This window comes from Rosa rugosa, chromosome 3 (assembly GCF_958449725.1).
Source record: "Rosa rugosa chromosome 3, drRosRugo1.1, whole genome shotgun sequence".
Lineage (NCBI taxonomy): Eukaryota > Viridiplantae > Streptophyta > Magnoliopsida > Rosales > Rosaceae > Rosa > Rosa rugosa.
The window spans coordinates 23266-32761 of record NC_084822.1 but is presented as its reverse complement, the minus strand read 5'-3'; the positions used below and the strand labels follow the sequence as shown (position 1 = coordinate 32761).

The 9496-nt window shown below is 41.3% G+C and overlaps 1 pseudogene; it reads right to left on the bottom strand.

Annotated features, from left to right (window-relative positions):
• Positions 1 to 5991: 5991 nt before the first annotated feature.
• On the bottom strand, positions 5992 to 9289 carry LOC133735675 (dolichyl-diphosphooligosaccharide--protein glycosyltransferase subunit 1A-like; annotated as a pseudogene).
• Between the last annotated feature and the right edge of the window lie 207 nt (positions 9290 to 9496).

Sequence of the window (9496 nt, the reverse complement as noted above, 5' to 3'; positions counted from 1 at the left end):
AGAAGGCAAGTTGCAATAATACAAGGTGCACCAGCCAAGACTAGTGGTAGCCAACATTGAGCCCATGACGGTGGCGCTCTCATCAGCAACATGTCAAATAGAGGAAGAAAGCGATATGACTGCGCTAACCACCTAAAGGAAGTCTTCAATATCTGCTATGATAGATCTGTCAAGATGAGTAAAATTGGCTGGGAACCTATCAATTTTTGTGAGGAAGAGGAACGCGGTGTCCACCTGTCTCATGACCACCCATTCCTAATTGACACTATATTCGACAAATGCTCAGTTGGCCAAGTACTAGTGGATATTGGCTCCGCCGTTAATGTGATCTTTAACGGCTGCTACAAGCAAGTAGAGCGCAAAAAAAAAAAAAAAAACTTTTACAAGATCACGAGCCCCTGCTCAGCTTCTCCATCTAGGTAACGTAGCCCAGCCCTTGGGATCTGTTTACATGCGCCTATCAATTTGGTCCAGCCCTTGCACTACAGAGATACATATTGAGTTCATGGTGGTTGACTGTTTCAACTCATATAACGCCATCTATGGCCGGTTAACCCTCAACAAGCTCAAATGAATCATTGTCGGCTAAATGCTACTAATGAAATTCCCTACCCCTAACAGCACGAATTAAGTAAGGGATAGCCAGCCGATAGCATGTGAGTGTTACTCAACAATAGTGGCAAAATCGAGGAGCCGCCACGATATCCTGACGGTGGGAAGTGTGCCGGAGCTAACTCATAGGATTGATGACCCATGAGAGGATGAGAAAAGGTACGTCAAAAAATAGCCCGCCAATTTGAAGACATCACTTCACGTCATCAACATCTCTGACGATCACCCGAAACAAACAATGAGCATTGGCGCCCAACTCTCCCTGAAAATAGCGGCAAAATTCATGCAATTCTTAAGGGAAAATGCTGAGGTCTTTGCCTAGTCATATGCAGACATACCCGGAATCTCCCTAGATATCATAACGTGAAGGGCTTTTGATGAAGAGAAATATCAGGCCATAAGAGAAGAGGCCACCAAGCTGCAAGACATGGGTTTCATCCGCCAAGTCAACTATCCATAATGGATATCCAACGTGGTTATGGTCAAGAAGCCTAACAACAAGTGACAAATATGCGTAGACTTCAAGAACCTCAATAAGGCATGCCCCAAGGATAGCTTTCAGTTACCGCGTATAAACCAGTTGGTAGACGCAACGGCAGGCCACGAGTTACTAAGCATGATGGATGTTTACTTTGGCTATAATCAAATTATGATGCACCCCAGTGACTAGCTAGGAGTCCACAATGTTCACCATCGACAAAGGCCTGTACTATTACAACGTCATGCCCTTTGGTCTTAAAAATGCAAAAGCCACATACCAGCGTCTAATAAATGCAATATTTGCAGAACACTTGGGGGCAAGATCATTGAGGTGTATGTTGACGATATGCTTGTCAAGAGCGTTAAGGATGGCAGACACGTAGCAAACCTACGCATCATATTGGCCATCTTGTTGAGATGACATGTGCCTCGACCTTGAGAAGTGCTTATTTGGCATCACCGCCAGCAAATTCTTATGGTATATCGTCAATGAGGGCTACATTGAGGTAAATCCCGACAAGATACAGGCAATCATGAGCTTGAGATCGCCCGAGGAGAAGGTGGAGGTTCAGAGCCTTCAAGGTAGGTTGACGATACTCTCTCACTTCATTTCTAAGCTTACCAACAAATGCCTACCATTCTCTAAGGCCATAAAGGCTTACACTGCAAGTACGTGGACTCGACACCAGATTGCGAAGAGGCAATCCAAAGCCTCAAAGAATACTTGGCAGCAATCCCACTCTTGTCCATACCAGTACTAGGGGAGGTACTGTGCATATATTTGGCTGTCTCCATGTCAGGCATCAGCTGCGCCATAGTACACAGAGAGAAAGGAAAAAAACTACCAGTGTTTTAGGCAGGTAGAGGAATGATTAGGGCAGAAACAAGATATACACTACTCGAGCAATTGACGGTATCCCTCATTATTAGCGCATGCCCTAATACTTCCAAACTCACACCATCCACATCCTCGCAAATCAATTGTTAAAGCAAGTAATGCAGAACCCTGAACACTCGGGGGGCCTAAGCAAGTGGGTCATAGAACTCAGCGAGTTCGACACCGAATATAACCCTTGTACATACCTCCACTAGTATAGAGGATTTGCTACATCACCAAGCATAAATAGCACCGTTTTAGCTGGCCCACGAATCATGGGGGACCCAACCACATTATGCATCCCGTAACCCGACTTCCAAGCTATGCCGTGGCAGTCGGAAGCGGCCAAGACCTCACCGGAAAACCACCTTCCCGACCTTGCCAAGTTGCCTCCATAATAGACTTTGAAGACTATAAAGGGAACTTCTTGTCCCATATTGAAAAACATGTAAAGGAAGAAGCCTTCATTCCTTATAAAAAAGACTCATTCACACTTACTCAACCACTCCATTACAACTCTTGTAATCCTATTCGGTCGCAAGGCCTAAACACAAGTTAAAACTTTCAAGTGGATGTAGTCTCCCGCTATATACTTCTTGTGTCTTACTCTCTCCCTCCCTCTCTAACGCTAACTAGAGTCTTCGGTTCTAATGTTAACATTGGCGCCGTCTATGGGAAGCCAACACAAAGGCTTCGTCACTTACAATGCGTTAAGTCAGCTTAACGGAGCTAAAAGAAATTTCTTCTATTTCTTCTTTGATCATCAATCTCCTTAGATCATCATCAGTCCCAAATGCCCGGTGCATCAAGCCTTGCCTAAAGCAAGTGTAAAAATAAAAAATAAAAATAAATAAAAAATAAAAACTAAAAATTCAACTTGACTCTTAGTGAGGCTAGTGGCCAGCACCAGCCTCTGCCTAGCGGCAAGCACCTGCACGCTAGCGCAACCCAACACCAGCCTTAGTAAAGCTAGCGGCCAACGTCAGGGCTAGCGAGGCTAGCGGCCAGCACTAGCACCAGCGATTGGCATCTTCGATCATCATCAGCGGGGCTTGTACCTCATATTCCTGTTGCGTTAAAGCAAGATACCGCCAAGCGTTGCACCTCCGCTAAGCAAAGCTCCACCAAGAGCATCCTCCAACAATCAAGTGAAACACTGCCAAGCTTCAAGCACCATCTGCCAAAAGCTTCAACACACTCTTGACGCTGTCAGCATCGATCTTGACGCACTGTCAAGTGAATTATTCTTGACGGACTAGCAACACGATTTTGACGCACTGCCAAGCGAATTCTTGATGGACCAGTAGCATGATCTTGATGTATTGCCAAGCGAATTCTTGATGGACCGGCAGCACGATCTTGATGGACCCAAACACCAATCGTTGATCGATCATCCAGCCAAGCCTGTCGATAACACACAACTAGCCTAACGCTGTCACCCACTTAATGTCGAACGGACCGCAAGCTTAATTCTTTGAATAAAGGAAGAAGCAAAAGTTATTTGGGAACCTAGCACACACAACATCTTATCTTCACACCCAACTATCTATTCTGGACACCCAAAGCTAAGTATTCCTACATCTCGCTCTATCGCCTTACTGAGCAATTGGTTAGGATGGTTTAGTTTATACTGTTGCATATATACGCTTGATTGTTTGATCATAAATGGCCACATGATAGTATCAACTATATATATATATATATATATATATATATATATATATATATATGCCTCATGCATGCCGCCATACTCTTGTCCATGGTCGTGCTCTAGATTTCCTACAAAATTCATTGGATGAGGATTGGGCATTTTTTGCTGGAGTTTGTGGTGGTGGGGCTGTGGGGCCATACATGTTGTATTTTGCCTATGCATGAAGGAATGTTTCTTCCATGACGTGGTCGTATGTTGCATTTGGACAATTGTAATTCAGGTGGTATAAGAAGTGACCTTTCAAGAGCCCATACTTGCAGACAGCTGGCGTCATTGTCTTGTCGAAGTCCTAGCATCTTGATGTTGCCCTCCGCCACCTTGTGACGAATGCTTGTAGGGACTCATCGGGGCCTTGTTGGACTCTGAACAATTGGGTGCAATTATGGTGTCTCTTCATCATTAGGGTGAAGCGTAATAGAAATGCATTTGACAAAGCAGTGAATGAATCGATAGAGTTTGGCGAACATTTGAAGAACCAGCTCAGGGCCTCGCCATCTAAAGTTTCATTGAACAAATGGCAAAGGGTTGCGTCATCAAAACGATTGCTGTTAGTTACATTTTTTAAGGTGTCCATGTGCACGAATGGGTCTGGTATGCATCCATATTGAGCAATTTTTGGAGTCTTGGTGTAGGCGGGCTTGAAGGTTTGTAAAATTCTATGAGTAAATGGGCCTGGATGTGCGGCAAATAAAGGGGTTGGCCATTGGCGCTAGGGCACCTACCTCTGCTCGAAGTTACCCCTTCTCTAATTATTGTACCTTGTCGAGGATCAGACTGGTGGCGTCAACCGTAGGTCTGGGATAAGCTTCATTGATAACTGGGATCTATAGTTGATAAGATGGTGGCGGGGGGTTGACGATCACTCTGAGTTGTTCGATGATGAAAGAGTTGTCGCCTGGATGTTAGTCCACCACCTACTCAATTGCTAACCTCAAGTTGGGCATTGTGCCAAGTCCCGCCAATTATGAGATTCCCATATGCAGTATTTGGTTTATTTGTGAAGCGCCATTCCCACTTTGTCCTAGTGTCGTCATGGGGTACTGTGCTTTACAAATGTGTGCTTTCCATGGGGTTGACGCCACCTCCCAGTGCCTTTTTAGTTCGTCAAATTTTGTCAATAACTCCATCACCTGATTGAGAGCTACCGCCTTCTCCTTTCTGTTACGCCCCGTATCCGATTTACCCATTTACTGTGTCTAAGTGAATTACTATACGTTTTACCGTCCTTGATTTCAGTTTCTACCATTTAGGGGGGGGGGGGGTACTAGAAGTTGACTTTTTATGGGTTAACAATTTGAGAAAATTTTCTTCACGAAAGTTGTAGGGGTCGTTAAACCAAGTCCGTGGACATGTGGTACGCTTAAATCGAAGTTTGTATGTAAAAGTTATGGCTTAAAATCTAAGTGAATTACTATACGTTTTACCGTCCTTGATTTCAGTTTCTACCATTTAGGGGGGGGAGGGGGTGCTAGAAGTTGACTTTTTATGGATTAACAATTTGAGAAAATTTTCTTCACGAAAGTTGTAGGGGTCGTTAAACCAAGTCCGTGGACATGTGGTACGCTTAAATCGGAGTTTGTATGTAAAAGTTATGGCTTAAAATGTGAAAGTTACTATTCATGGTAATTAGTATATATGGAAAATTACTGTTGGTCGTAGATTTTCATTTTCTGAAATCTACCCCTCACCTCAGTAACTCTCTCACTAGGCCAAAAAAGCGAACAGACAACGGACCAAATTCGTTGTGTGATTTGGACGCTCTCCATTGTGTATCGGAGCGTTGTGTGATGAAAAATGGCACAACGGTGGAAACCCGTTGTGTGAATCACAAACAGTCAACACTTATTTGGTTAAAACTGTTGTGCCTTCTCTCGGCAGATGGCAGCCATAGTTGCCGCGCAGTCATGCTTCACGTCATTGGCATCATTCACACAACGAAAGTTGCTTCCGAGTCGTTGTATGAAAGGCGAATCAGACAACAACATTTTATTTTCTCAGTTGTATGAGTTATCCTCACACTTCACTTTTAGAAATTTTATTGTTGTGTGTTAGTTTTAGATAACGTATTCTAGTTATTACAGTTGTGTGATTGTAAATCACACAACGTATGTTTGTTAGAACCGTTGCATGTTATATAAGGATTCATTGTGTGAACATCCAAATTGTTACTTCATACAACATTATTAACATTAGAAATTATGTTGTGTGATAATCATCTTTTCTGGATTTTATGCATTGATAATAATGCTCCATTTTACCTAATGAACAGTGACTAATTGTGTGAAGTTTACTATATTAGTACTTGAAATCATTATCCAATGAACAATGATTAATATTTACGCCAAAAGCAATGTGATACATCAATAAAATTCCAATATATCCACCAAATATTGAATCCAAGTAACATGTCATTGCTATAAAGTTTCCTAGCTAGCTGAATTTACATGATGAAAGAAAATATATTTTGCTTCATTGCTTGGTATTCCATGCTTGATCACTGAGTGACTCTTTAGGCAACATTTCACTAGATATTCCCAAACCTGCAAACAGGATAAGCAAAATTCAAGGTTATGAAGGAATGATTCAAACTAATTAAAGCTAAAATAGAAGAAAACATTGCAAGGTAACATTACCAAGCCTTGTACACTAAGAGAAGCAGAGCTATAATATATGTGTAAGCATAACAAACAAATAATACAATTTGATCAAACAAACAAATAAGCATATATAACATGAAATTAGCAGATGTAAACAACCCACTTACTCTATCATAGCTAAAAGTTTCAATTGATCAAACAAACAAACACGCATAACATGAAATCAGTAGATATAAACAACCTGATATTTTGACAGATAACAACTCTCAATAGCATGTGGCCTTAATTCCAGGCTAGTCAGTTTTGAGAGAAAGACCTGCAAATCAAAATCATCAGCCAAAATCACCCCAAAGATAAATTTAAGAGTTCACAAACAATGAAATCACTTACTCCTACAGCTAACAATGTTTAGCAAACAACATAGTACCCATCCAAAAGCGAAATGGACATTATTTACAGTCAACTGTGTTATTACAATCTCATTATGGAAGGCTGCATTTAGAATGTCTATGTAATTTCTAAGTCCCAAAAACAAAACATGCTAATAAATATACAACTTTCTTGGGAAAGGTTTTCTGCTCCAAAATTTTCTTAAGGTAAACATGTCTCCAGGAGGAAGGCACCTTTTTGCACTCAAGAAGGATCCTTTATAGAAAAGTTACAAAGAAAGCCATCACTAGGTCAACAATTTCACTTCAATCTCAGTAGACAAAATAGCACTAAGAGAAGATAAAACAGATCATGAGTGAAAATCACAATAGAAAGTAAGATACTGATAATCATTTTAAGTAACGTAAAGTTTATTCCGAAGTAATTTAATCTAAGGTTTAGATACCAATTACCACCTGAACTATCAATCTGTTACACCAGGGAGAGACATCATTTTGTTTTCTGAAAATAACAAAACTGAAGCCAGTTATAATTCTGGAGTACAAGTGTAAAAATTCAAAATTTATGACCAAAAAGTAAGAATCTTTTAGACTTTTATAAGAAATAAAATAAGGGTGATACTGCAGGGTACCTGGAAAGCAGAGTAGAGAGTACGGTATGAATTGTCGTAGGAGTAGTCATGGCTCTTAGGAATCGGCGGGGTGGTCCTCTCAAATCCTAAAAGAGACCTCCCATCTGGCTAGCTGTTCTTCCACTTGCTGGGTTTCTCTCCGAAATCCAAAATTTTTAAGTCGCTGCTCTTCTTTTCTAATTTTTTGGCATCACTATCTTTCTCTTTATATAGAGTTGAAAGAGTGACAGTGCATCATCAAGAAGATCTCCAGTTTTCCACAGAAAGAATCCCTATTATTACTAACCTTCCAAAACCAAGGCACAATTTATAGAACAAAATTGCTGAGTCCATAAGTAAGGTCAGAAACGAACAAAATGGAAGTTGCTGAAAGTCAAGAAGAACCATCAATTAAGATTACCAAGAACTGATGGCAATAATATATAACCACATGCATATACCTTATTTCAAGACAATAAGGATTAGAAAAACTAGTTTAAATAAATCATCACATTACTAACCTTCACAATGAGAGTGTTGATGACCACGTCATTCATAGGGCAACCAAAAGTTATGTCAATGAGGCATTTTCCATCAGACTGAAATAAAAAGTCATGAAGCAGCAAACCATATCCAATGGTAAATGCAGTTTTCCAACCACCAATCACAAGATACCTAGGCTCAATTTCTAGTTCTGTCTGCAATCACATGGAAGAGTTGAGCAAAATCAGGAATAAAGAAATTAAAAACTATAAACATAGGTCACTTAACTTAAATTCATTACCTTCTTAGAATCACTCCATAAGTTAGATGTTGAAATATTACCAATTTCGTCTCTATAATAGACAGAATGAGTTCTTGGTGGCAACTTTGCAACAAGACGCCAATGGCATACTGATCTCTCACGTGAGGTCTGGCTTGATAATCAAGCCTGCAGAAAAAATGGCCAATAATAAAAATTAAACTCCAAAATCCCGGCTAGCATAGTATTGACAAGAAAATGCAAATAAACAAGGACCTTGAAAATTCTCCTTTGCTTTGGGCACAACCATGGACAAATTTGTAATGCTCTGTCACTTGAACATTACCCCAATGGGAAATCTCTATATCTCGCACCAACTCTTCAGCAACAACAAAGGGTTGATTGCTTTCACAATGAACAACAATAGGTGAGTACGAAAAGGGAGGGAGATTCTCATATGGACCATATTTGATCTCTGAACCAACATTCTTTGTATTATCTACTCTCGTATAAGATTCGATCCTTGCATCAGGAAATTTAACACTGAGTGTTTGTGCCTTGACTGCATAAGGACCTTGAAAATTCCCCTGTGGCTAATAATGTACGAGGAACTTCCCTATTTCAACCCTGAAAATGCATTTCTGTGGGTTAAGCCGCATCCGTTGCGTAATATGACGGCGAAGACGATGGATAGGTTAGTTACGTGGTCCTCAGCGGTTAGGCTTTTGACCAGCATATCGTCCACGTATACCTCCATGATAGTACCTATGACATTCGTAAACATGGAGTTGACCAGTCACTGATAAGTGACACCTGTATTCTTCAATTCGAAAGGCATGACCTGGTAACAATAGAGACTTTTTTCTGTGGTGAAAGCGGTGTGCTCCTCGTCTGCAGGGTTCATTCGAATTTGGTTGTAACCACTGAACGCATCCATGAAACTGAGTAACCGGTACCCAGCAATGGAGTCTATTAGTTGGTCAATTCGTGGGAGCGGGAAGCTGTCCTTAGGGCATGCTCGGTTGAGGTTGGTATAGTCTACACACATACGCCATGATCCTGGCATTTTCTTTGGTACCATGACCACGTTGGCTAACCACCGGGGATACGTCACTTCCCTGACAAAATTTATGGCCATTAACTTCTTCACTTCAACCTGGATAGCCCGGTACTTGTCATGCGTGAAGGCTCTGCGCTTCTGTCTTACCGGTGCCAAGAAAGGAAAAATGCTCAGGTTATGCATGACTATGTCGGTTGGTATATCGGGCATGTCCTCGTATGACTAAGCGAAAGTTGATGCATTGGCGATGTGGAACGAGATCAGGTTTTCTCTGATAGCTGGGGCCAACTTGGTACCTATTTTGACAATTCTGTCCGAGAACTCTTCGGATAGCACGACTTCCTCAATGTCCTCCATGGCACTGAGCCGTTCTTCGTCAGAGTCAGCAGCATCTCTGGGCTCCTTGTACCTGTCTGT